This window comes from Triticum urartu, chromosome 2A (assembly GCF_056163025.1).
Source record: "Triticum urartu cultivar PI428250 chromosome 2A, HENAU_Tu73, whole genome shotgun sequence".
Taxonomy (NCBI): domain Eukaryota; kingdom Viridiplantae; phylum Streptophyta; class Magnoliopsida; order Poales; family Poaceae; genus Triticum; species Triticum urartu.
Window position 1 is genome coordinate 375,102,588 of NC_141874.1, and position 27,214 is coordinate 375,129,801.

The window sequence follows — 27,214 nt, forward strand, 5'->3', positions numbered from 1 at the left end:
TATTTATCCCAGAGTTTGCAGTTTTACAGGAAGCCCTTGTTGATCATGCATTTAATATCTCACAAACCCTGCATCGGATTAAAATAAATTATATATGAAAGTTGCTTAGTTTTTCATCTAGTTTCATAATAAGTCATTTTCATCTATGTTTAAAATGTTTAAAATCTTGTTTGTTTAAATTTGCTTAAATAACTTGCTAAAATGCTTTATTCCATAACTAAATAACTGTAGCTCCGAATTTAATAATCTTTATATGTAAATGGGGTAGAAAAATGCCTAGTTTAACATGGTGACCTTTATTTGCATGTTAAAGAACTCTAAAATTGTGTTTAGGGCAGAACAGTACCAAATCTATAATATGCTCATGAGGAGTTTCCGGAATTGTTGTTCGTTGCTTCCGGCCTCATTTAACCTTGACTAGATAGGTAGTTTTCATTTTCTTCACCTCTTGCCATGCTAACAACATTTAATCTTGTTGGGTACATAAACGAGAGAGAACTAAATAAGTCATGTGGTTTTTCGTCAATATGCAACTCGTTGCATATTGAGCTCCACTTAATTTGTAGTGTTGTTTGTTGCACTTTGCCATGCCATGCCCTCTTTAAACCGGACATGCATCATTCTTGTTTGCGCATCATCCCATGTTCATGTATTGGTTGTTTACTATGTTGTGTGCTTCTTTCCGGTGTTGCTTCTTCTGGTTGGTTCTGATAACGTCGCGTTTGTGAGGACCCGTTCGTCTACGTCCGTTTGTCTTCTTCATGGACTCGTTCTTCTTCCTTGCGGGATCTCAGGCAAGATGACCATACCCTCGAAATCACTTCTATCTTTGCTTGCTAGTTGCTCGCGTGTTTGCTATGCCTATGCTGCGATACCTACCACTTGCTTTTCATGCCTCCCATATTGTGAAGCCAAGCCTCTAATCACCTTGTCCTAGCACACCATTGTTTGGCTATGTTACCGCTTTGCTCAGCCCCTCTTATAGCGTTGTTAGTTGCAGGTGAAGATTGGAGTTTGTTCCATGTTGGAATATGGATATTTTGTTGGGATATCACAATATATCTTATTTAATTAATGCATCTATATACTTGGTAAAGTGTGGAAGGATCGGCCTTATGCCTGGTGTTTTGTTCCACTCTTGCCGCCCTAGTTTCCGTCATATCGGTGTTATGTTCCCGGATTTTGCGTTCCTTACGCGGTTGGGTTATAATGGGAAACCCTTGACAGTTTGCTTTGAATAAAACTCCTCCAGCAAGGCCCAACCTTGGTTTTACCATTCGCCACCTAGCCTTTTTCCCTTGGGAGTCGCGCATCCTGAGGGTCATCTTTATTTTAACCCCCCCGGGCCAGTGCTTGTCTAAGTGTTGGTCCAAACTAGAGCCCCTTGCAGCGCCACCTCGGGGAAACTCGAGGACTGGTTTTAGTTGTACGGATTGATTATCCGGTGTTGCCCTGAGAACGAGATATGTGCAGCTCCTATCGGGATGTCGGCGCATCGGGTGGTCTTGCTGGACTTGTTTTACCATTGTCGAGGATGTCTTGTAGAACCGGGATACCGAGTCTGATCAGAATGTCTCGGGAGGAGGTCTGTTCCTTCGTTGACCGTGAGAGCTTGTAATGGGCTAAGTTGGGACACCCCTGCAGGGATTTGAACTTTCAAAAGCCATGCCCGTGGTTATGGGCAGATGGGAATTTGTTAATGTCCGGTTGTAGAAAACCGGAAGTTAATCCTAATTAAAATACATCAACCGCGTGTGTAACCGTGATGGTCTCTTTCCGGCGGAGTCCGGGAAGTGAACACGGTGTTGGAGTTATGTTTGACGTAGGTTGTTCTAGGATCACTTCTTGATCATAGTTTCCCGATCGCGCTTTGCCTTCTCTTCTCACTCTCATTTGCGTATGTTAGCCACCATATATGCTAGTCGCTTGCTGCAGCTCCACATCATACCTTTACCTAACCCATAAGCTTAAATAGTCTTGATCGCGAGGGTGCGAGATTGCTGAGTCCCCGTGACTCACAGATACTTCCAAAACCAGTTTGCAGGTGCCGATGAGTCTGTGCAGATGACGCAACCGAGCTCAGGAGGGGCTCGATGAAGATTTTGTCCTTTGTGTTGTTTCGTTCTAGTTGATCAGTAGTGGAGCCCAGTTGGGGTCGATCGGGGACCTTGTCGCATTTGGGGTTCTTCTTTTATTTTGGTTCCGTAGTCGGACCTTGATTGTATTTGGTTGATGTAATTCTTTATTCATGTAATTGTGTGAAGTGGCGATTGTAAGCCAACTATGTATCTCTTTCCCTTATGTATTACATGGGTTGTGTGAAAATTACCTCACTTGCGACATTGCTTTCAATGCGGTTATGCCTCTGAGTCGTGCTTCGACACGTAGGAGATATAGCCGCATCGAGGGCGTTACAAGTTGGTATCAGAGCCTTCCCCGACCTTAGGAGCCCCATTGCTTGATCGTTTTTAGCCGCCGAGTTGTGTCTAGAAAAAATGTTTAGAGTCATTTAGGAATTATGTATAGGAGAGTTTAGGAATTCTTTTTACTTCCCAGTCTCCTCTTCGCTCTGGTAAGGCATCCTGACGTAGAGTTTTGACTCTTCTCTTCTCAAATTTCACTAAAAAAAATTTTAGGATCACACGGGTATCTTGGAATCGTTCCGATGGTTTTGTGACGAGAGCATTGTCTTGGTGCCTCCTGTCAGGGGTTTTGTGGAAGTGTCCCGGGGAGTTGAGCTCGGAGGTGTTGTCGTCACAATTTTATCATTGCAGTTCTGGAATACCTGAGTTTAGTACGCCGACATCAAAAATCTCTTTTATGCAGTTGTTGGTGAGATAACCTCGACGCCACCCAATACTGGGGCGGGAGTTCGGGAGTATCGCCATAACTCGCATAACGGATGCTTTTCGAAGGTTGAGGTAGACGATTTCCGAAGGTTTCTTGGTTATGTGTTGAAGGATGGATACAGCTGGATGTAGGATTTGCTAGATTTGGGTGAGATATTATGCTTCCCCTGTATCCCCAACACCTGATTGCATAACCGGAAAATTTTGGGAGTTTATAAGTGGGAATTCAAGTAGATCTTAGGATATCGTTCCGACATATGTATGATTTGAAATTGGGGTTCGACGTCTAGTGGTCCGCCTATTCACGGTCGGTTTTACGGTGGTCTCGTTGTGTCTTAAAGAGTCCTTGGCTATGCCGACTCGGGGATGCTTCGTATGTCATGTGCACTGCCTTGTACATGATGGTGCTGTACGATCGAGCCCGTGTAGGCCCCACCACGAAAACTTCGGACGAAATCTCTATCATATGTTTGTTCCGGCTTATTCTGCAAGCCAATCCTTGTTTTGTTTTGAGTTGTGGTATTCGAGTTGCTTCGAACTCAAATGTTGATTACATACCTTTTCCAAGCGGTGTTCTCATATTTCTATGTGAATACAAATCCTTCTTGATCATCGAGATTGTCATCTAAATTCCTTCTATACCGGCGTGTTTCTCTTCAAACGGATCCGATCACTTCAACATCCGCAGGATTCAATCTCAGCTTTCTCAATGGTGTACGTTTCATCCATCCCAAGCTGCCTTTGTTTTCCCGCCCGCCCACCCTTTTTCTTCAAGGACTCAGATTTCTTATTCAAGTATCCTTTTATTGATGAGAAGTCTCTCCATTCTTTTCCATCAATGTTCTTATCCGTTGATTCCCAGGAAGATGCTAACAAATCTTCAAGTTCGTCTCTCGTCACTCATTTTCTTCTCTGGTGGATTCAATTCGAGTTTTCGGTGTTGATCATATTCTTTTCCGTATTTCAATGTTTTCTCATGCCGTTGCACCTCATAATCATTCCCCGCTTGCTATTCAATTGTTCCAGAGTGCTCAAGATATCTCGAAGATTCGTGTTTCCACTCTACATTCATTCAAGATCTTTCGAGGATGTTACCTCATTCAAGCCATTTAATTCAACAGGTGCATTCTCTCTTTTAAATCGTTCTACAGTGTTTCTTTTGAGTGGGCCCTAACCGATAGGTCTTTTCCCAGGATCTTACCTGACTCTTCTTATTTTTCCGGAGCTATCCTCAAAATTCTTTTCGATGTTTGATGTAAGAATGATTTATCATCAGTCAAATGTCTTTCTCCAAGATCTTTCAAATTCTTTTCATCGTTGGTTCAGCCTTTATAATTTTCATTCCGGAGTGCCTCAACAATTCATGGTGGTGTCCCTCATCGTCATTCTCTGCATTTGGAGATCGAAGAAGATTTTTGCTCTCAATCTTGCTCCATTCTCTTCAAGATTCGTGATTCTAGCTTGTTGCCATCCTCTCATAATTGTTTTGATCGTGAGAATTCTTTTCACCTATCCGGAGCAATTCAAGAGTCTTCTCAGTTTGATTATCCGGAGTCCATCAATTCATGTTTATTTCATTCTCAGCTTTCAGTTATCATTCTCCAAATCTTACCGGTGCATCGCCCAAATATCCTCTAATCATCTCGTGATCTATTCGTTCTCATGGATCTAAATTCACTATAGCATCTTCGTTCATTTGCTATTCCTTCCCGGTGTTTCTTTATCTTTACTTCGTTCATTTTCAATTCTTACGGTGGTTCGTTCAAGATTTCTATTCCGCATCAATTCATTCGTGGTTTCAATTCTACCGGTGGTTCATTGAAGACCTTCTCTAGTTTGCGCCATATCTATTTTAATACTTTTCTACGAGAATAAGTTGTATGCCAATTCCATTGGTTGTCATCAATTTGAATTGGTGAAGGATAAGCATAATGTAATTCTTATTCTTGTTTCATCGAGTGAATTTAATTCTTTATTCCGGAGGCTCATCAAATTCTTGATTTTCTTTTGTTCATCTTTTCTTTCCCGGAGTTCCAAGTTCTCTCAATTATTTCATCACGAAGATCCATCTAAATCGTTACAAGGATTCAACTTGTGTTTTCAACTTCTCTTTCCTTTCGCTTGACCATTCTTTTGTTTACCGGAGTTCTTCATGAAGGTTCTACATGATGGTTCATCAAGGATTTAATCCCTTCTCGAAGTTCTCATCAAGATTCTTTTCAGAGGAACTCAAGCATTCTTTATCTGGCATTTTAAAGTGCAATTCTTTCAACCGTATCATTGGAGCTGGTATTATGTCATTCTTGATAATTTGAGTTCATGTTTCATGATTCACATGTTGTTAAGAATGAGGTATTTCAAATCCACCAACCTCTTCGTTGGAGTTATCTGGTGTCATGTTTCACCTAAAGCCTTCCCTAAGGATTGTTGTTATTATGGTGCTTATAAATGATCCAAGTTCTTCATTTATCCTTTCCGGTGCGATATACTTTCTCGTCCCCTCGTTCTTATCAACCCAATTCTTTTTCCCATTAGTGGCAGAAATTCACCTCAGTTTTGAGATGTTTTCCATAAGACCATATCAAGTTTATTCTTTTCGTTGTGGATTGTTCCAACAACTTCGTGTGACCCTTCTCTTTAAGATGCTTTTCAAGCTCATTGGAGGTAGAAGATGTTGTTTTCTTCTCCGTTCTTTTGTTCCGTCGATACAACTTCTATTCTTTCGTTCCGGAGGCATTGTGTTGTTGTTCTCTTCAACCCATCTTCTTGTTTTGTCAAGATCATGTTCTTTTTATGATTGTCCATTTAACCGGAGTATCGTGCCCTCTTTTCAAGTTGTCTCATCTTATCAAGTTTTGCTTCTCTTTTCTACCGGAGTGCTGTCCGAATTTGTTCTTCCTTGTTCCTATTTTCTAACGGAGTGTTCTCAACTTTGTTCATCTCTGTTGTTTTTCTTTCTTTCAAGTTATTCAACCTTTCAAGGTTCTTTGGTTTCACTCGTTTGTCAATGAAGCAACTTAGTTTTACCTCTCCTCTTTTCTATTCCGTTTATTCCTCCGGTGCCATTCTAGATCTCGGGACGAGATCCTCTTGTAGTGGTGGAGTGTTGTGACGCCCCGAGACCGATGTGCCAGGTGTCTTTCAGTTATTCGCTGTTGTTGCCATGTCATTCGCTTCCGTGTTGCATCTTTTCATGTCATCATGTGCATTGCATCATCATGTTTTCAAAACTTGCATCCGTCCCGGCCTCCCCGTTCCTTCCGTTGTCCGTTCTGAGTCCAACCACACTTGCACGAGCCCGTGGCACATCCGAAATATTATTTTATAAGTGGCCGGAAAATGTTCTCGGAATGGGATGAAAGTTGGCGTGTGGTCTTATTATGGTGTGGATAGACCGCCTGTCAAGTTTCATCGCATTCGGAGTTCGTTTGACGCCCCAACGATTAACTAAAGCGGCAATATAGACGGTCTAACGTCGGACATTTTCGGTCTCCAGAAACAGTCGCCGGGTCTCCCTCTCTTCCCTTATCTCAGCTCGAGACCGTCTACACAGCCCACTACCTACCGCCAGGTCCAACCTAACCTCTCTCGTCAGCCCGCAGCCCCCCCTTGCGCGCGTCCGAAAGTTGTCCCGGATCCGACCCGAGCAGTCGTCACCGTTGTGTCCGGATCATCCCCAAACATCTACAAAACGTCTCCGTTTTGTTAATTGGACTCCCTAGACTATTTTTCCCAACAGTCCGATTTCGATCGGAGGGACGAGGTAGTCCCTATCCAATTATCTGCCCGCTATATATATCGCCAACCCTAAAATTGAGGAAGCTGTCCCATCAATCCTGTCTCTGCCGCCGACTGACCAACCCCCCTCCTTCATCGGGATCTTGCCCGATCCAATCCAACAACAACTGCCTCCTCCTTCCTTGTTTTCCCCATCGAGCCTACCACCTTCCCTGATCCAGCCAGATCGATCCATCCGTCGTCCTACCACCTCGCCTCCTCGTTCCTGTGCCCGCAGCCAACCTCCACCTTCCCGATCTGCCCGTGCACACAGGAGCCCGAGCTCCCAACCGAGGAGACCGCGTCCCGCCTCACTGCCGTTTGCCTCCAGCAGTTGCGCCGGCGAGCTCTGCCGCCGGACCACCGGATCTCCTCCCCTGCACCTCGTTCTCCCCTTCCTCTTCTGCCTTATTTTCTCTTCCCTACTATCAAACTCTCTCACTGTCTTGTTTTGGGCAGGGAACCAAAGGAGGTGCAATGGACTGAGCTCGGCCTCGAGGGCTCGTCGCCGTCACCGGGGGAACGCCGTATACAGCCGTCCCGAACATCTGACTCCTTCCACCTCGATCCGGTTGCTGCCGTCGCGCCATGCTCCACCGTCGCCTGCCCGGGTCCTGGTCGCCCGCCTCCGCTACCTCTGCAACGAGCAGAGGCACGTTCATCAGGCGCCCGCTTCCCCTGTTCCTAGTCGCTCGCGTGAGACGAGCGCCTCGCCCGCCCCGTTGACCGCATCGCTCCCTGTTTCGCTAGCACGGGCCGGCCTCGCCTGCCTAGATCCGCCCCTTGGGCCACTTTCCTCGCGTGCGTGTGGGCCGACCACGTCCAAGGCCAGCGTGCCCTGCCAGGCCGCCTCCTCCACAGATCTGGGCCAAGCCCATGGTGAGAACCCCCACTTCAGACCTCTGTGCGGTTGGGCGAGCCAGTTTCGGCCCATGTCACGTTTTTTTTTCTGTTCCGCGATTTTTCTATTTATCCCAGAGTTTGCAGTTTTACAGGAAGCCCTTGTTGATCATGCATTTAATATCTCACAAACCCTGCATCGGATTAAAATAAATTATATATGACAGTTGCTTAGTTTTTCATCTAGTTTCATAATAAGTCATTTTCATCTATGTTTAAAATGTTTAAAATCTTGTTTGTTTAAATTTGCTTAAATAACTTGCTAAAATGCTTTATTCCATAACTAAATAACCGTAGCTCCGAATTTAATAATCTTTATATGTAAATGGGGTAGAAAAATTCCTAGTTTAACATGCTAACATTTATTTGCATGTTAAACAACTCTAAAATTGTGTTTAGGGCAGAACAGTACCAAATCTATAATATGCTCATGAGGAGTTTCCGGAATTGTTGTTCGTTGCTTCCGGCCTCATTTAACCTTGACTAGATAGGTAGTTTTCATTTGCTTCACCTCTTGCCATGCTAACAACATTTAATCTTGTTGGGTACATAAACGAGAGAGAACTAAATAAGTCATGTGGTTTTTCGTCAATATGCAACTCGTTGCATATTGAGCTCCACTTAATTTGTAGTGTTGTTTGTTGCACTTTGCCATGCCATGCCCTCTTTAAACCGGACATGCATCATTCTTGTTTGCGCATCATCCCATGTTCATGTATTGGTTGTTTACTATGTTGTGTGCTTCTTTCCGGTGTTGCTTCTTCTGGTTGGTTCCGATAACGTCGCGTTTGTGAGGACCCGTTCGTCTACGTCCGTTTTTCTTATTCATGGACTCGTTCTTCTTCCTTGCGGGATCTCAGGCAAGATGACCATACCCTCGAAATCACTTCTATCTTTGCTTGCTAGTTGCTCGCTCTTTTGCTATGCCTATGCTGCGATACCTACCACTTTCTTATCATGCCTCCCATATTGTGAAGCCAAGCCTCTAATCACCTTGTCCTAGCAAACCGTTGTTTGGCTATGTTACCACTTTGCTTAGCCCCTCGTATAGCGTTGTTCGTTGCAGGTGAAGATTGGAGTTTGTTCCATGTTGGAATATGGATATTTTGTTGGGATATCACAATATATCTTATTTAATTAATGCATCTATATACTTGGTAAAGGGTGGAAGGCTCGGCCTTATGCCTGGTGTTTTGTTCCAATCTTGCCGCCCTAGTTTCCATCATATCGGTGTTATGTTCCCGGATTTTGCGTTCCTTACGCGGTTGGGTTATAATGGGAACCCCTTGACAATTCGCTTTGAATAAAACTCCTCCAGCAAGGCCCAACCTTGGTTTTACCATTCGCCACCTAGCCTTTTTCCCTTGGGAGTCGCGCATCCCGAGGGTCATCTTTATTTTAACCCCCCCGGGCCAGTGCTTGTCTAAGTGTTGGTCCAAACTAGAGCCCCTTGCAGCGCCACCTCGGGGAAACTCGAGGGTTGGTTTTAGTTGTATGGATTGCTTATCCGGTGTTGCCCTGAGAACGAGATATGTGCTGCTCCTATCGGGATGTCGGTGCATTGGGTGGTCTTGCTGGACTTGTTTTACCATTGTCGAGGATGTCTTGTAGAACCGGGATACCGAGTCTGATCGGAATGTCTCGGGAGGAGGTCTATTCCTTCGTTGACCGTGTGAGCTTGTAATGGGCTAAGTTGGGACACCCCTGCAGGGATTTGAACTTTCGAAAGCCGTGCCCGTGGTTATGGGCAGATGGGAATTTGTTAATGTCTGGTTGTAGAAAACCTAAAGTTAATCCTAATTAAATACATCAACCACGTGTGTAACCGTGATGGTCTCTTTCCAGCGGAGTCCGGGAAGTGAACACGGTGTTGGAGTTATGTTTGACGTAGGTTGTTCTAGGATCACTTCTTGATCATAGTTTCTCGATCGCGCTTTGCCTTCTCTTCTCGCTCTCATTTGCGTATGTTAGCCACCATATATGCTAGTCGCTTGCTGCAGCTCCACATCATACCTTTACCTAACCCATAAGCTTAAATAGTCTTGATTGCGAGGGTGCGAGATTGCTGAGTCCCCGTGACTCACAGATACTTCCAAAACCAGTTTACTGGTGCCGATGAGTCCGTGCAAATGACGCAACCGAGCTCAGGAGGGGATCGATGAAGATTTTGTCCTTTGTGTTGTTTCGTTCTAGTTGATCAGTAGTGGAGCCCAGTTGGGGTCGATCGGGGACCTTGTCGCATTTGGGGTTCTTCTTTTATTTTGGTTCCATAGTCGGACCTTGATTGTATTTGGTTGATGTAATGCTTTATTCATGTAATTGTGTGAAGTGGCGATTGTAAGCCAACTATGTATCTCTTTCCCTTATGTATTACATGGGTTGTGTGAAAATGACCTCACTTGCGACATTGCTTTCAATGCGGTTATGCCTCTGAGTCGTGCTTCGACACGTAGGAGATATAGCCGCATCGAGGGCGTTACAGTACGAATGAAAACAAACGACAAAAAAATATTGTATGGTGGTTCGAAGTCATGACCGCGGGCACAGCGGACAAGGTGGCCTTGTATTGGTATGCTGAGCCGTCTGTTTTAATACACAGGAGCTGGTGTGGTGATTATACACACATGCACGCATGCACACGAACTGCATGCACGCAACACTCGCACGAACACATGCACCCACACACACACACAACACTCACATGTACACACGCAGCCACGCACGCACGCAACCACTCACACGCACACACGCATGCATGCATGAACACACTAGTACACCACACGACCAAGACACACTCACGCTTAAGTGCTCAACCTACACGTGCATGCGCACACATCAGGCCCTGACAGACACATATGCAACCAGCTGATTCCCGCACACAGGGTGGAGTCTTGTCGCGTCTGTGTAAATTTGTGTTTATCTGACCTTTTCCCTATGCGAACTGACAGGTGGGACCCACAAGGAATGTGGTCAATTTAACTAGTCAACATGGTGCGACGCAGACTATTTGGTCGGTCAACAGAGTGGAATCCGATGTTGAACCATGAGCAAGTGACTGTATAATCACCGCAAAACGTATATAGTGACCGTAATCAGCTTATTCTGAAGTTCGGTGAACGTATTACACTTTTCTCTCTGTAAGCCCTCCAAAACTACATCTCTACACGTTCTCGCATGTTACATCTAACAACTATGCAATACAACACCACTACTACTACACTCTAACACAATAAATCATATGTGTTTTTAGCTTTACTAGATATCATATTGTTACTTAATTATTCAGTTTGCATACATTAAAATTGCCTTTGAAATGTATGGCCAGTATCATATACCGCACAGGAAAAATCCCGCCCTTTCCTATTTAATCGGGTTTGTATTGATGGATCGTGCGAAACAGCAAAACTCTAGTACTATATACAGTACAAGTGACAGTTCACTAGGCCATCGTGTCGTGTACTCCTCCGTCGTAAGAGTGGAGCGCTCGCTTTCATAAATCTTCTAGTCCCTTTTGCCGACATGTGGGGCATCAAGCTACCGGGTCCACGTGCCATACCGGAATGTAGTGCAGAGCAGTCGGGGTGAAGCACCCAGTCATGGCACCGGCGTAGTAATGAGCAATGAGGCATCAAATCACAAAGCTGCACCTTTCATGCCGTTAAGTTGGAGGGATGAAGTAATAATGCTAAAAAAGAAGTTGGAGGGATGAAGCAACCATCATTTTCACTCGTTGTTGAATGCGCTTCTCCCTCATCTTCTTCAAGTTAACCACGTCTTCCTTCTGCCGTTGTTCTGCCTCATGTGGGCAGTGGATCGGCTTGGTAAAGCACTGACGCGTGGGACCGCATGTTAGCAAACCGCCAGGACAACGTCCTCTAGAAATAAGAAACCTCCCCCGCCATCCGCGCGGCAAAATCACCTCCTTTTTACTAATCTTGATTCTATAATTTTTTAGATCAATATAATTGAGATTTGTATAGATAGCACATAGGAGCAAAATCAAGTGGTACGGTTAAGGGTAGCCACAATGTGTAGCCAAATGTGAAAATAGCTTTTGGCATCGTGGGAACCATTGTGGATGGTGTTTCCAAAGCCAAAAGGATGGAACCGAAGCTCCCTGATTGATTGATTGAAGGAATAGAAAAATGCAACGTCTCTCCTCTTTCTCCCGTGCTTGGACGCATGTACTGTATAGAGGACAGAGTCTACTCCCCTGTCCCATCTATCACAAATCACAAAGCAGTGAGGCGTCAAATCACAAAGCACGGACGAAGCAACCATCATTTCACTCTTCTCTGACTCTGCTTCTCCATCGTCTTCTTCGAGAAACCATCTCACCGCACTAAGCTGGACGGACGACGCTATTGTGTACGAGTAGTACTAATACATTTACGCGTCCTTTGGTTCAACGGACTTCCTAGATGCAAATAAGGAGGTTGTCTCGGCTTGCATGCGACACTTACGAACGACTTACCGTGGTCTCCCTCAATGGTGTTCTCCGTCGAACGCACTTCGCCAAACCACAACGTTCGAGATATCGTCGATGTCACCGCAATGGGGAAGGAAGTCAAATATAGTTACTACCTCCATTTTTTTGTACACAAGGCCAGTATATCAAAATTACAATTTGCAAAAGGCCACTAACACTAATCGAGGCAACATTGATGGGGTTTGCCTCGTACTAGCAACCAAGGACATTAATATCTCCTGCATGCATGCGGAAGTGAGAAGGTTGGTTTGCATGGCGCTGCATTAGTCAAGCGATGAGGAGTGAGATGGTTAGCTCTTTGGGCTTTGGAGGAAAAAAATACGCACTAATTGACACGTGAAACGAGGATTTGTATCGATTAATCCCGAGAAGGAAAACCCCACCTTTCTTTTTTAACACTAGTACTCCTAGTACGTAGTACGTACTTATCATGTTTGGGTCTAGGCCTTGCATTGTCATACTTCGCCACACATTTTTGCCAATATTGCCTAAAGTTTTCAAAATGAAAATGAGTTACACTTGCGCACGGCTATCGCGGTCGCACCGCACCCTCACATGGTCGCTCCTGCATGCTGCGGTCGCACCGCACCCTCACATGCACAGTCACTCCTGCACGCCGCAAACCCAACCAAGGGAACGCACCCTCACTAACACGTGATGTCGCATGTGAACAAACCAAACTCAACCATCCTACCACTAACACATAATTTTCGTTCATAGAGTATGTTTATCCAACCGCATGTTGGGGAGTATCCGTACGGCCCGTGCGGTGGTCTCTTGGGGAAGAAGAAGAGGTGAGGAAAAAGGGTTAGGAGACGTAGGATATTCATCCAACCGCCTGAAATGGTAGACTGAACCTAGTCAGGCAACTTGCATAACAATATATGTTTTTACACAGCAAAAGATCCATAAAAATAACAACATAAAGAAAAAATATCACTTCTCGCGGAACGAGACGGCCTCGTCGTCTTTGGCTGCCGGCACGAACCAGCCGTTGCTGCCGACGTGTGTCTCCGCACCGTGGTTGTCCTCGGCCTCCAGCTACTCGTTCACGCGGAGCATGCGGGCGCTCTTCACGGATGAGAGCACCGCCCGATTCAAGTCGAGGACGTCCGGTTCCGCCTGTAAGAGGGCCTCGATGGCAGAGGCATCCATGCGCTCCGCGTCGAGTCGAGCCTCCGCCGCCCGGTTCAAGTCCAGGACGTCTGGTTCCGCCTGTAGGAGGGCCTCGATGAGAGTGGCATCCGTGCGCTCCGTGTCGAGTTGTGCCTCTACCTCCCGGTTCAAGTCCAGGACGTCCGGTTCCGCCCGCAAGAGGGCCTCGATGGCAGCGGCACTCGCGCGCTCCGCCTCAAGTTGAGCCTCCGCCACCCGCTTCACATCCACGACATCCGGTTCCGCCTACAGGAGAGCCTCGATGGTAGTGGCATGCGCATGCTCCGCATTGAGTTGAGCCTCTGCCTCCCGGTCCTCATTTAGTATCGCCAGGTTGAACCGCTGGTCCGCCTGCACCATGGGGGACTCGGACGCCGGCACGAAGTCGACGTCCATCGTCTCATACCCATCGGGGGCCTTCTGCGCCGCGACCTCCGCCATGAACATTGGATCGGCTTCCTCCTCCTCGTAGCTTGGCTCCAGAGAACTCGGGGATTGGTTGAGGTTTTGGTTGCCCATGATTTGGCCGACATCGGCAAGAAAAATGAACTAGAGTTGGCTAGAGTGCATTGGCATGACAAAAAAATGGCAACCATCCAAACAAAGACCAATCTTTGGGTCATGACCAAAATTTTGGTAAGGTGCACTTTGGCCACAATCCAAACACACCCCAACACCCGACTCGTAGAGGATGCACGGGGCGTCGGGACGCGTCCGTGGAGTGGTGTAGCGCGGCCAACTCCATCCTCAGGACCTAAGACCATGCCGGGTCGTCTTGCTTTTTCAATGACATGCATCGATCGCATGTGAGCAAAGGGCATCTCCAATGTTGCCACGACCGCAGCTGACTACCCTGGCACACCAAAAACCATCGTCCCTCACGCCGTCGCGCGGTGCGTTCCCAACTGACGACAGCTGCCCGTATTCATGTCGTCTGTCCATATGCCGTCGTTAAGAGGTTCGGTGCCCGAGGAACCAACTCTGGTGATTTAATGACGCACCAGGACGCTTGGCCTCACCGGAATGCGCTACTTAAAGCGGCAACGCCCAGCTAACCTCCACAACATAGCGCATCGTCCTCCTACCTGGCACCACATCCGCCATGACCACAAGCGTGAACGCTCTGCGGGAGAGCTTGTCTTCGGGGATGGAGCTCGAGGTCGCCGCCCTCGCTCAAGTCACCGCATAAGCGGTGGCCACGCTGGCGGCCGACGATGAGAGCACCGTCAGCCACGCGTCCTACTTGCCGGCGTCCAACGTCCGGCACTGCCGAGGTCGGGGACTCCTCCGAGTATGAGTAGGGCATGGGAGGCAGCAGGGCATGGTGTGCCAATTGGCCGGTCCGTCTCCCGTGTTCTACTTTTCCGCGCCGGAGACCACACCTTCACTTCACTGATCTTGAACCCCGCCCCCGTACATGGAGATCGCAGATGGAGGACATTGGCCGCCGCCGTAGAATAGGTTTAGGGTCGGGTTTCTTTTATTTTTCTGTCCTATAAAAGTTCGAAATGTAATGAAAATCTGCCGTGTTTGCATTAATCTCCGCCGGTGTATATGAACTTTCACAATAATATAGTATATTGTAGGAGTACTAGCAAGATGCCCGTGCGTTGCACGGAAGATCAAGATCTTGTGGGAGAAAAGGATGAACGAGGGAAGGCCTTATCTGCAAATGCACATTCACGCATTTCACATCTTTCTACATCTACGGGAACTTACGAAAGGGTTAACGTAAATTGCCTCTCTCTCTCCTCCCCTGATTTCCATGGTGGTGGGCCCCTTCCCCCCCCCCCAATCTACAATCAACAGCTCACACGTTTCACATTATGTTAATTACGTGACTGGGACTATGTAGGTGTAGCATTACTCGTCCTAAAAAACCCAACTAAGCCAACCTCCCAGCATATCGCGCGGGAAAAGACCCGGCCGTGCCGTTTTAGTCGGGATTACGGGATTACTAGTAGTAGTATCGATGGATCGCGCGAAGCAACAAGTTTTTTTTAGGGGGCGAAGCACCTAGTTTAAAAGGAAAAAAGGCAGTACACTCACAGCACCCCTATCGCGGTCGCATTGCACCCCACACACGTTCGGTCCTGCACACGGCTCACGCAAACGGAACGCGCTTCGGCTTGCCTCTTCACTGACACGTGGGACTGCACTTGGAGAAACCGACCATGCGCCAAACTCCCCCCGACCAGCGCGTGAAAATCCTCCCCCCCCGACACCCAAAAATTCCCCCCAAATCCTAGATTCAACCGCCCTTCGGCCAACTAACCAATAATCTTCCCCAAACCCCCCTCCCCCGCGTCCCCCTCCACTCCATTCGCTCCACCAAAGCCGCCCTCCCCGCCACGCCAATACGTCGGTGCCGCGGTTCGTCGAGGGGATGCACGGCGATCCTCTCGCTCCCACAATACGCTCTCGTAGACTGCCGTCCTCTAGCCGCGCGGCCACCGCTGGCGACGTTCTTGTGGAGGCGCACGACGGTCAGCGCCGCCACCACTGGCTGATGAAGCTATGTACCTAGGGTAGGGTCATGGATCTATACAACATACCCTCCCCAAGGACATCTCTACAAAGAATCAGAAGCAGTCAAAGAGAAACCGTCATCCACTCGACCATGAAGATGTGCTCACTCGACCACCTTGAAGACACTCGACCACCAGAAGATGAGAAACCTTCCACTCTGCAATGGTCAGGGTTTAATTTATAGCTTTATGAGCATTTACAACACTTTACTTCAGACGTTACCAGTAATGCTCCTCCTTTATGGGCATTGAACCCTATGTAACGGAGGGGAACTGGGGTCCTGACGCACTCTATATAAGCCACCCCCCTCCTCTGGGACAGGGGCTTGCACTTTCTGTAATTCACACGCATATATTCAGTCGACCGCCTCTAGGCTCCGAGACGTAGGGCTGTTACTTCCTCCGAGAAGGGCCTGAACTCGTAAAACCTGTGCGTACAACTCCTCCATAGCTAGGATCTTGCCTCTACATCCCTACCCCCCTATTCTACTGTCAGTCTTAGAACCACGACAGTTGGCGCCCACCATGGGGCAGGTGTCTTAGCAACTTGTTGGAGAAGTTGAAATTTTTTCGATCCCCTTCATCATGGTTCCAGGCGGAGGTTTGGTTGAGGGCCGCGAGATCCGTCTCGGCGCGCTCGTGTTTGTCGCCAACGACTCTGCTTGGCTTTAGGAGGCTCGACTCGACGCCGATGCGCTCCCCGCCCACGGGGCGACGCACTTTCGCGTGTGCGTCCGCGGCGTCCTCCTGCGGCAGCCGTCGACCCATTATCAGTCGACTCTAGTAGCTTTCCCCCTCCCTGCGGCCCGCCGGAGCAAACGCTCCGGTCGGTCGAGGCTTCAGCAGTGGGTGAAGCATGCGGTGGCCCGCCAGTCGGCCACCCCTCAAGTCGCGGCAATCGAGCCCGACGAAACTCTCTACGGCCTGTTTGATCTGTCAACTGGTTCCGTAGAGACCGCATCCGAGTGCAACAGCAGCGACCCGGTGGCGGAAGTCCTGATGGTCAATGGGCCACGCAGCCCTCCTGGCTTCAACCATGAAGACGGAGGCGACGGGAACGGCGATCCGTCGCGCGTTCACGAGGAGTACCGCCCCGAACCCCTCTCCTCGCAGCAGAGGGAGGAACTTCGCCACCGGAACATGGATGCACTGCATACTCCTATAGTTGGAGAAACCCCTAAGGCCCATGCCTTGGAGCAGGCGCGCTTGGCCAACCTGGCTGAGCGCACTCGAATGGAGAACCTCCAGCGCGCACTCGACAATCGCGCTCAGCAGCGTGCTCCCGAATCCAGTCGACGCCAACTTTTTCCTCCTCCGATTCAGGTATACCGAACCCCGATCCAGAATCTAGCGGCTGCTGCCAGGATAGCGGAGTCGATTCAACCTTCCGAGTCGGAAGCTGGTCGAGGTCTGGTGCAAATCCGAGCCTTGCTTCGAGCGGCGGGAGAACAGAATACGGTTGTATCTCAGTCGTGGAATAGGATCCATAGCAGGTCCGTGGTTGCGGACACAGTTCAGTCGGCCCATAGCCCAAGATCGCCCCCAAGGCGTGAGGGACGTGGAGATTGACGAGATCAGTACAGGCACCATGAGCAGTATGATCACCGAGTCGATCGTGATGATCGTCGTCGAGTGCCTACTCCTCCCCCAAGGAGTGGGTCGTACGTGCCTCGGCAACATGAAGATAGACGCCCTCAGAGTGTGGGGCGAGGTATTCCAGTTGACCCCAAGGAGCCAGCCTTTGATGCGAGATCTATTCTCGTTCAGGGCTTGGTCGACAGAAATAGAGCTCACTGAGAAGGCCATGACAGGGGTCTGCAAACCAGCAACAGAGCGGATGTCTCAGGTCCAGAGTGCTTCAGCAGAGCTATCAGAGCTGCAGTGATTCCCCCCAACTTCAGGTTGGCGACTGGAGTCAGTAAGTTCACTGGTGAGTTCAAGCCTGACACTTGGCTTGAAGACTACCGAGTGGCTGTCCAGATTGGTGGCGGCAATGATGAAGTGGCCATGAAACACCTTCCTCTGATGTTGGAGGGCTCGGCTAGAGAATGACTGAATCAGTTGACGCCTAGCAGTATTTATACTTGGGAAGATCTCGCCCGAGTGTTTGTCAGAACATTTGAGGGCACTTGCAAACGGCCGGCAGGTTCGATAGAATTGCAGTGCTGTGTTCAGAAACCAAATGAAACTTTGAGGGATTATATCCAGAGACAGATCAACCTACACCACACGGTAGAAGATGTGTCAGATCATCAGGCAATTTGTGCCTTTAAGGAAGGTGTCAGGTATCGGGAGTTGAATATGAAATTCGACCGGACAGGAAATATGACTCTGGCTCGGATGATGGAAATTGCCACCAAGTATGCCAATGGTGAAGAATAAGAACGACTCCGGAGTGGCAAGGACAAAGCAGTCGCCCACGAAGCCGGAGGAGGAAACTCTGGTCGGAAACAAAAGTGCAAGGCCGAGCCAGCTACTCTTGGTGAACCCTTGGCTGTGGTTCAAGGAAAGTTCAAGGGGAAGCCCAAGGGGTCGTGGAACCCCAAGAAAGTAAAAGATCAAGATGGAAATGACGTGTTGGATTTGCCGTGCCACATCCACACCAAAAAAGATGAAGAGGGTAATTTCATTTACCTGAAGCACACCACTCGGCAGTGTCGGCTCCTAATCCAGCAATTCTGAGAGAAACAACCCAAGGAGAAGGAGAAGGAAGCAGACAAGGCTGAGGATGAGGAAGGAGATGATGATGGTTATCCCCATGTGAATTCCACTCTGATGATTTTTGCTGACGTTGAGAGCAAAAGTCGATTGAAAGTCATCGACAGAGAAGTGAACATGGTCGCCCCGGTGACACCCAGTTACTTGAAGTGGTCATAGACTGCTATTACATTCGACCAGTCTGACCATCCAGCGCACATAGCCACCCGTGGGAGGCAAGCACTGGTGGTCGACCAGGTGGTCGAAGGCACTCGACTGACAAAGGTCCTGATGGATGGTGGTAGTGGACTGAACATACTATATGCAGAGACGTTGAAGGGAATGGGCATTCCGATGTCCAGACTCAGTGAAAGCAATATGAGTTTCCATGGGGTCATCCCGGGCAAGAAGGTTGCATCCCTCGGTCAGATTGCGCTCGACGTGGTTTTCGATGATTCTAAAAATTACGGCAAAGAAAAGTTGACATTTGAAGTTGTGGATTTCCAGAGTGCTTATCATGCAAGTCTGGGCAGGCCAGCTTATGCACGATTTATGGCTCGACCGTGTTACGTGTACCTCAAACTGAAGATGCCTGGTCCCAAAGGAGTGATCACTATCTCTGGTAATCGTAAGAAGGCAGAAGAGTGCTTCTAGAAGGGCTCAAAGATCGCCGATGCTCAGATGGCCGTGGTAGAATTGCAAGAATACCAGAAAAATGCAGATCCGAGTGACTTGTTGCGAGCCAAGAAGCCAACCACAGATTCAGCATTCCAGTCATCCGGCGAAACGAAGTCGATTCACATTCACCCGACAGATCCCAATCCTGCTCTGACTCACATTTCAACCACACTCGACTCCAAATAAGAAGAAGCGCTCATCCAGTTCCTCCGTGAGAATTGGGACATCTTTGGATGGAAGCCTTCTGACATGCCGGGTGTTCCCAGGGGACTGGCTGAGCATCGTTTGCGAGTCGACCCAAAGGTGAAACCAGTCAAAGAGCATCTTCGACGGTCCACCATACAGAAAAGAAAGGCAATTGGTGAAGAGGTGGATCGGCTTTTGGCAGCTGAGTTTATCCGAGAGATTTACCACTCTGAGTGGTTAGCTAATGTTGTCATGGTCCCAAAGAAGGACAACTCACTTTGCATGTGCATTGATTTCAAGCATATCAATCGGGCCTGCCCGAAAGATCACTTTACTCTCCCTCGCATCGACCAGATAGTCGACTCGACTGCAGGGTGCGAGTGTTTGTCCTTTTTGGATGCTTACTCCGGGTACCACCAGATCCGTCTGTATGGACCCGATGAGATAAAGACAGCTTTTATCACCCCGTTTGGGTGCTTCTGTTATGTCACAATGCCATTCGGTTCGAAGAATGTCGGAGCCACATTCATGCGGATGATTCAAAAGTGCCTGCTCACTCAGATCAGTCGGAATGTGGAAGCATACATGGATGACATTGTGGTCAAGTCACGTAAAGGTTCCGACCTACTGACTGACCTTGCTGAAACCTTTGCCAACCTCAGAAGGTATTATATCAAGCTCAATCCATCAAAGTGCACGTTTGGAGTTTTGGGCGGAAAGTTACTCGGTTTCCTTGTTTCCGAACGAGGAATCGATGCTAACCCAGAGAAAGTGGGTGCTATACTTCGAATGAAACGCCCTGTGCATGTGCATGATGTCCAGAAGCTTACTGGTTGCTTGGCCGCCCTAAGTCGATTCATTTCTCTCCTCGGTGAAAAGGCACTGCCTCTTTACCGACTGATGAAGAAATCAGATAAGTTCGAGTGGACCCCAGAAGCTGATGCTGCATTTGCAGAGCTAAAAGCCCTGCTTTCCACCCAGCCGGTGCTTGCTGCTCCAATCAGCAAAGAGCCTCTACTGCTTTATATAGTAGCCACTGGACAAGTCGTCAGTACAGTACTTACGGTCGAGCGGGAAGAAGAAGGAAAAGCTTATAAAGTTCAACGCCCAGTTTATTATATTTCTGAAGTCCTGACCCCGTCAAAGCAGAGATATCCTCACTATCAGAAGCTTGTCTATGGGATTTACATGACCACGAAGAAGGTTGCACACTATTTCTCGGATCACTCTGTTGCAGTCGTCAGCGACACTCCATTGTCAGAGATTCTGCACAACAGAGATGCAACTGGTCGAGTGGCAAAATGGGCGATTGAACTCCTTCCCTTAGATATCAAGTTTGAGGCAAAGAAAGCTATCAAGTCCCAAGCAATAGCAGATTTCCTCATCGAGTGGATCGAACAGCAACTGCCGACTGAAGTTCACTCGGACCACTAGACCATGTTGTTTGACGGATCCAAAATGCTGAATGGTTCTGGTGCTGGGGTAGTTCTGGTATTCCCCCAAGGAGACAGGCTCAGATATGTCCTACAGATTCACTTTGATTCCTCCAACAATGAAGCAGAATATGAAGCACTCTTGTATGGGTTGCCCATGGCCATCTCACTCGGCGTCCATCGCCTCATGGTCTATGGCGACTCAGATTTGGTAGTTAATCAAGTGATGAAGGAGTGGGACGTCAGAAGCCCAGCCATGACTGGTTATTGCAACGCGGTGATGAAGCTTGAGAAGAAGTTTGAGGGGTTAGAGCTCCACCACATACCCCGACTGAAAAATCAAGCAGTCGATGACTTGGCAAAGATAGGTTCCAAGAGAGAAACCATTCCCAGCAATGTGTTTTTGGAGCATATTCACACGCCGATAGTTCAGGAAGATCCTTTTACTGAAGAGCCCCGCAACCTAAGAGCGCTACAGATCCGACTGAAGTCGAGGTCCCTGCCATGGTCGACCTGATCATGGAGGTTCTGGCCATTACTCCCGACTGGACGGTGCCCTACATTGCGTACATCCTCAGGAAAGAACTCCCAGAGGATGAGGAAGAGGCTCGACAGATTGTCCGTCGATCCAAGGCCTTTACTGTGATAAGAGGACAACTGTTCAGGGAAAGCGTGACTGGAGTCTGTCAGAAATGCATAACACGAGAAGAAGGTCCAATGATCCTCAATGGCATCCACTTGGGGACCTGTGGTCACCATGCGTCCTCTCGGGCCATCGTGGCTAAAGCATACCGAGCTGGATTCTATTGGCCACGAGCAAATGAAATGGCGAAAGATATAGTCGATAGATGTGAAGGTTGTCAGTTTTACTGCGACATGTCTCACAAGCCAGCGTCAGCCCTGAAGACCATCCCCCTCATCTGTCCCTTTACTGTTTGGGGACTGGATATGGTTGGACTACTGAGAACTGGCAGGAGCGGCTTCACTCATGTGCTCATTGCAGTCGACAAGTTTACCAAATGGATCGAAGCTAAACCTATCAAGAACCTTGATGCTAGCACCGCTGTCAGTTTTATCAGAGAATTGACATTCAGATTTTGAGTCCCACACAACATCATCACGGACAACGAGTCAAACTTCGATTCCGATGAGTTCAGAGCTTTTTGCGCTTCTCAAGGCACTCGAGTCGACTATGCTTCGGTCGCTCACCCACAGTCGAACAGACAAGCAGAAAGAGCCAATGGCCTAATTCTCAAAGGACTGAAACCCCGACTGATGCGTGATCTCAAACACGCAGCAGGCGCTTGGGTTGATGAACTTCCGTCAGTTCTGTGGGGTTTAAGGACAACTCCTAATCGGTCGACTCAACGAACTCCTTTCTTCTTAGTTTATGGAGCCGAAGTTGTTCTGCCAAGTGACCTGCTCCACAACACACCCCGAGTCGAGCTCTTCTCCGAAGAGGAAGTAGAGCAGGCCCGACAAGATTCAGTCGATCTCTTAGAGGAGGAAAGAAAGATGGCCTTGATCCGGTCGACCATCTATCAGCAAGACTTGCGTCGATTCCACGCCAGAAATGTGAAGGGTCGAGCCTTTCAAAAAGGAGACCTGGTTCTTCGAGTAGATCAACAGAAACCACACAAGCTCGCCCCGACTTGGGAAGGCCCCTTCATCATCACCAAAGTTCTCCACAATGGAGCATACCATATTTACAGTATTGAGCATCAGAAAGTTGAGCCATGGGCTTGGAACGCGGAGCTGCTCCGCCCCTTTTATACTTAAGCACTCGTTCGAATAAAATGTAATAAGAAACACCTTTGTAATTTGTTTATCAAAGACAAGAGCTTACGGTCCTATCATTCGATTGTTGTGCTCTTATTTACTTCCGAAATCCCCCAGTGGGTGGGCTTAGTCGCGAATCCGTTTCGCCTAAGTTCGAAAGAAATCCCACCGAGTGAAGAGCAATCCTCTCACTTGGGGGCTTAGCTGCAGTCCAGTACTCGCCTAAGTTCTCTCACTAGGAGGCTTAGTTGCAGTCCAGTACTCGCCTAAGTTTGAAAAAATCATACTGAGTGGAGAGCAATCCTCCCACTCGGGGGCTTAGCTGCAGTCCAGTACTCGCCTAAGTTCTCTCACTAGGAGGCTTAGCTGCAGTCCGGTACTCGCCTAAGTTTGAAGAAAATCCTACCGAGTGGAGAGCAATCCTTCTACTCGGGGGCTTAGCTACAGTCCGGTACTCGCCTAAGTTCTCTCGCTAGGAGGCTTAGCTGCAGTCCAGTACTCGCCTAAGTTTGAAAAAATCCTACCGATTGGAGAGCAATCCTCCCACTTGGGGGCTTAGCTGCAGTCCGGTACGCGCCTAAGTTCTCTCACTAGGAAGCTTAGCTGCAGTCTAGTACTCGCCTAAGTTTGAAAAAATCCTACCGAGTGGAGAGCAATCCTCCCACTCGGGGGCTTAGCTGCAGTCCAGTACTCACCTAAGGTCTCTCACTAGGAGGCTTAGCTGCAGTCCGGTACTCGCCTAAGTTTGAAGAAAATCCTACCGAGTGGAGAGAAATCCTCCCACTCAGGGGCTTAGCTGCAGTCCGGTACTCGCCTAAGTTCACTCACTAGGAGGCTTAGCTGCAGTCCAGTACTCGCCTAAGTTTGAAAAAATCCTACCGAGTGGAGAGCAATCCTCCCACTCGGGGGCTTAGCTGCAGTCCGATACTCGCCTAAGTTCTCTCACTAGGAGGCTTAGCTACAGTCCAGTACTCGCCTAAGTTTGAAAAAATCCTATCGAGTGGAGAGCAATCCTCCCACTCGGGGGCTTAGCTGCAGTCCGGTACTCGCCTAAGTTCTCTCACTAGGAGGCTTAGCTGAAGTCCAGTACTCGCCTAAGTTTGAAAAAATCCTACCGAGTGGAGAGCAATCCTCCCACTCGGGGGCTTAGCTGCAGTCCAGTACTTGCCTAAGTTCTCTCACTAGGAGGCTTAGCTGCAGTCCGGTACTCGCCTAAGTTTGAAAAAATCCTACCGAGTGGAGAGCAATACTCCCACTCGGGGGCTTAGCTGCAGTCCGGTACTCGCCTAAGTTCCCTCACTAGGAGGCTTAGCTGTAGTCTGGTACTCGCCTAAGTTTGAAGAAAATCCTACGGAGTGGAGAGCAATCCTCCCACTCGGGGGCTTAGCTGCAGTCCGGTACTCGCCTAAGTTCTCTCACTAGGAGGCTTAGCTTCAGTCCAATACTCGCCTAAGTTTGAAAAAAATCCTACTGAGTGGAGAGCAATCCTCCCACTCGGGGGCTTAGCTGCAGTCCAGTACTCGCCTAAGTTCTCTCACTAGGAGGCTTAGCTGCAGTCCGGTACTCGCCTAAGTTTTAAAAAATCCTACCGAGTGGAGAGCAATCCTCCCACTCAGTGGCTTAGCTGCAGTCCAGTACTCACCTAAGTCCGAAACATACCCCTATCCACAGGGACGACGAGGTGCAGGTCGACTGCAACCTTCTCCTTCGGAGCTACGGCACAAATACAACGTACGCTCCATCCCTATCCGCAGGGACGACGAGGTGCAGGTCGACTGCAACCTTCCCCTTCGGAGCTACGACACAAGTACAACGTCCGCTCCATCCCTATCCGCAAGGACGACGAGGTGCAGGTCGACTGCAACCTTCCCCTTCGGAGCTACGGCAAAAGTACAACGTCCGCTCCATCCCTATCCGCAAGGACGACGAGGTGCAGGTCGACTGCCACCTTCTCCTTCGGAGCTACGGCACAAGTACAACGTCCGCTCCATCCCTATCCGCAAGGACAACGAGGTGCAGGTCGACTGCAACCTTTTCCTTCGGAGCTAAGGCACAAGTACAACGTGCGCTCCATCCCTATCCGCAAGGACGATGAAGCACAGGTCGACTGGAGCCACCACTTTAGAGCTGCATCTCCAGCACGAAGACTATTCCGAGCAGTGAGCAAAGTCCATTCGAAGGCAAACGCAAGCACATTCGGAGATAAGCCAAATTCGGATAAATCATAAAAGTTCCAAGCAGCAATCAAAAATACTCAGGCGTCAAGCTCGAAGGGGTTCAATGATTACAGCAATCACTCAGCATTCCGAGGCAAATTTAAAACAGTTTCAAGTTTCATAAGTTTGTTCACTCGGCCGAAGGAGGGCTGGCAGGCTCCACGAATGAGTCCAGGTCGATCCCATTAGCAATCCAAGTGGCGGCAGCAATGAAAGTCTCCATGAAGGACTGGAAGTCATGCTTTTTGGTGTTAGCAACTTTGATCGCAGCCAGCTTGTCTTCACGAGCCTCCTTGCAATGGACTCGCACCAAGGACAGCGCCACGTTAGCACCACACTGGGCGGATGATTTCTTCCATTCTTGCACTCGGTCAGGGATCTCGTTCAGTCGAGTCATCAGGGATTCCAGGTCATTTTGAAGTGTCGCCCTCGGCCAAAGCGATGAGTCAATTCGGGAGACTACCTCCTTCAGGCGCACGAGATAGCTTGTGGCGCTGGCGATACGGGACTCTAGTCAGAGCATGTTCATTGCAGTTTCGTCGCAGACTAGAGAAGCGATAGGGTCAAGACCCGTCTCGACCCTTGCAGTTTCCTCGTCGAAGTCTTGACAGAATTCTGCAGCCAAAAATTAGTGAATCGACCAAGCAAGATCTGATCGCAAGCATCAGCACAGTCGGTTTGAAAGAAATACCTTCCAGCATGAGATCGAGCTTCTTGGCAAGAGTCCTCAGATAAGCTTCCATGTCATTCCTCTTGCGGATCGCAGACTCCAACTTTTCATTCAAGACAACCTTGTCCTTCTTCAGACTGGTCACTTCGCGGTTAGCTTCATTAAGACAAGATTTCAGTTTGTTCACCTCCCCTTCCAGCATTCCAATTGAAGCAAGCTTCTGGTCTGCAAGAGCAGTTTTGTCTTGGGCTTCTTTTTGCGCGGCGGCGAGGTCGAGTCCTTCTTCTCCAGAGCCAACTTCATTTTCACTGCAAAAGAAGCAATCGAATTAAAGAAGAGATCAAAGAAATATATTGAAAGCCAGTCGACAGTCAGTTACCTTCCATACCAGCGGCCTCGCCTTGAGCTTTCTTTAGATTTTGTTGGGCTAATTCCAAGTCAAGGTTGAGTTGCCTCTGCTTCTCCTCAAGTTTAGCAAACTTGGAAATAAGAGTACAAGACTTCTGCAGAAGGCAAAAGACGGATCAGTCGATAAGATCAAAGGTTGTTTACTTCTGAGTGAATAAAACCTAAAGAAGTTCGCTTAGACCCCAGCCGACTGCACACAGTCGACTGCGGTCTCAGGGGCTACACCCAGCGGGTGCACTTGGCGTGCCCCCGCTGACTAAGACCCAACTCGACCGGTCTGCCCGGACCAAGTCAAAAAAAACATGTTTAGACCACAGTCGACTGCCAGCAGTCGACTGCGGTGTCGGGGACTACACCCAGTGGGTGCACTTGGCATGCCCCCACCGGTTCGAATCCTACTCGACTGGTCCTCCTGAGTAGACTGTAAGAAAACAAAAAGAAAGGAAAGTAGAAATTAGACCCCAGTCGACTGCCAGCAGTTGACCGCGGTCTCGGGGACTACACCCAGTGGGTGCACTTAGCGTGCCCCCACCAGTTCAGATCCCACTCGCCCAGACCGAGTGGAAGAACGAAACTACCAAAAACAACAAAACACCCAGTGGGTGCTCTAATTCGACGCAAACAATAGGAGATTGTGTAGAAGAAGATTTTTCGGGTAGCATATCCTCATAGAGCAAAAGCAGTCGGAAAGTCTACTCACCTGGACATTGGCCCGAAGAGCAGTGCTGGCGTCGTAGGCAGCCTGGCTGTTCTCATCCACCGTCTTCACCCGCTCCATCATCACGTCAGCCTGTCAGATGGCTTCCGGAGCCGCTTCCGACTGGTTGTCTGGGACGGGGTAGCTGGTGAAAAAGTGAGCAGACGACCCAGGTGCGGCGGCTTGGAGCTCCGTGGCGTGGAGTTGGACGGCTGAAGGAATCACAGGTGCATTCGACGGTGCGGGGTGCTCACTCGACAATGGTGCAGCGAAGGTCACAGAGGCCCTGCCCGCATCTTCAGGTTGACGGACGGGAGGTGTTGTAGTTGGTTCTTGCCGAGACATCCTGCCAGCTGCTACCTTCTTGCTCTTCCTGGGCTTAAGAGCCACATCTTCATCGTCATCTGGAAGATCGATGACGTTGGGTGGAGCTGCAAGGCAGATCATTCGACTCCAAGTGAACCACTAGAACGCAATCGACCAAGGAATCAAGAACAAAATCACAAGAGTTTATACCTGGGTTGGAGGTAACCGCATCATCCATCTCTTCGTCCCGGTACTGGAGAGAAGAGGTTCCTGACGTAGCAACACTGCAAAGACCCGCATTCAGTCGGTTACGTCTGGTTAATCGAGTCGACGAAAAAGACAAGTCAGATGATTACCCGGAGATAGTAGGGACGATCACTTTGATCCTGGGCAAAGCCTTTGGCAGTTTGGAGGAGGTAGCTTTAGGAGCTTTCAGCGCCAGAGGC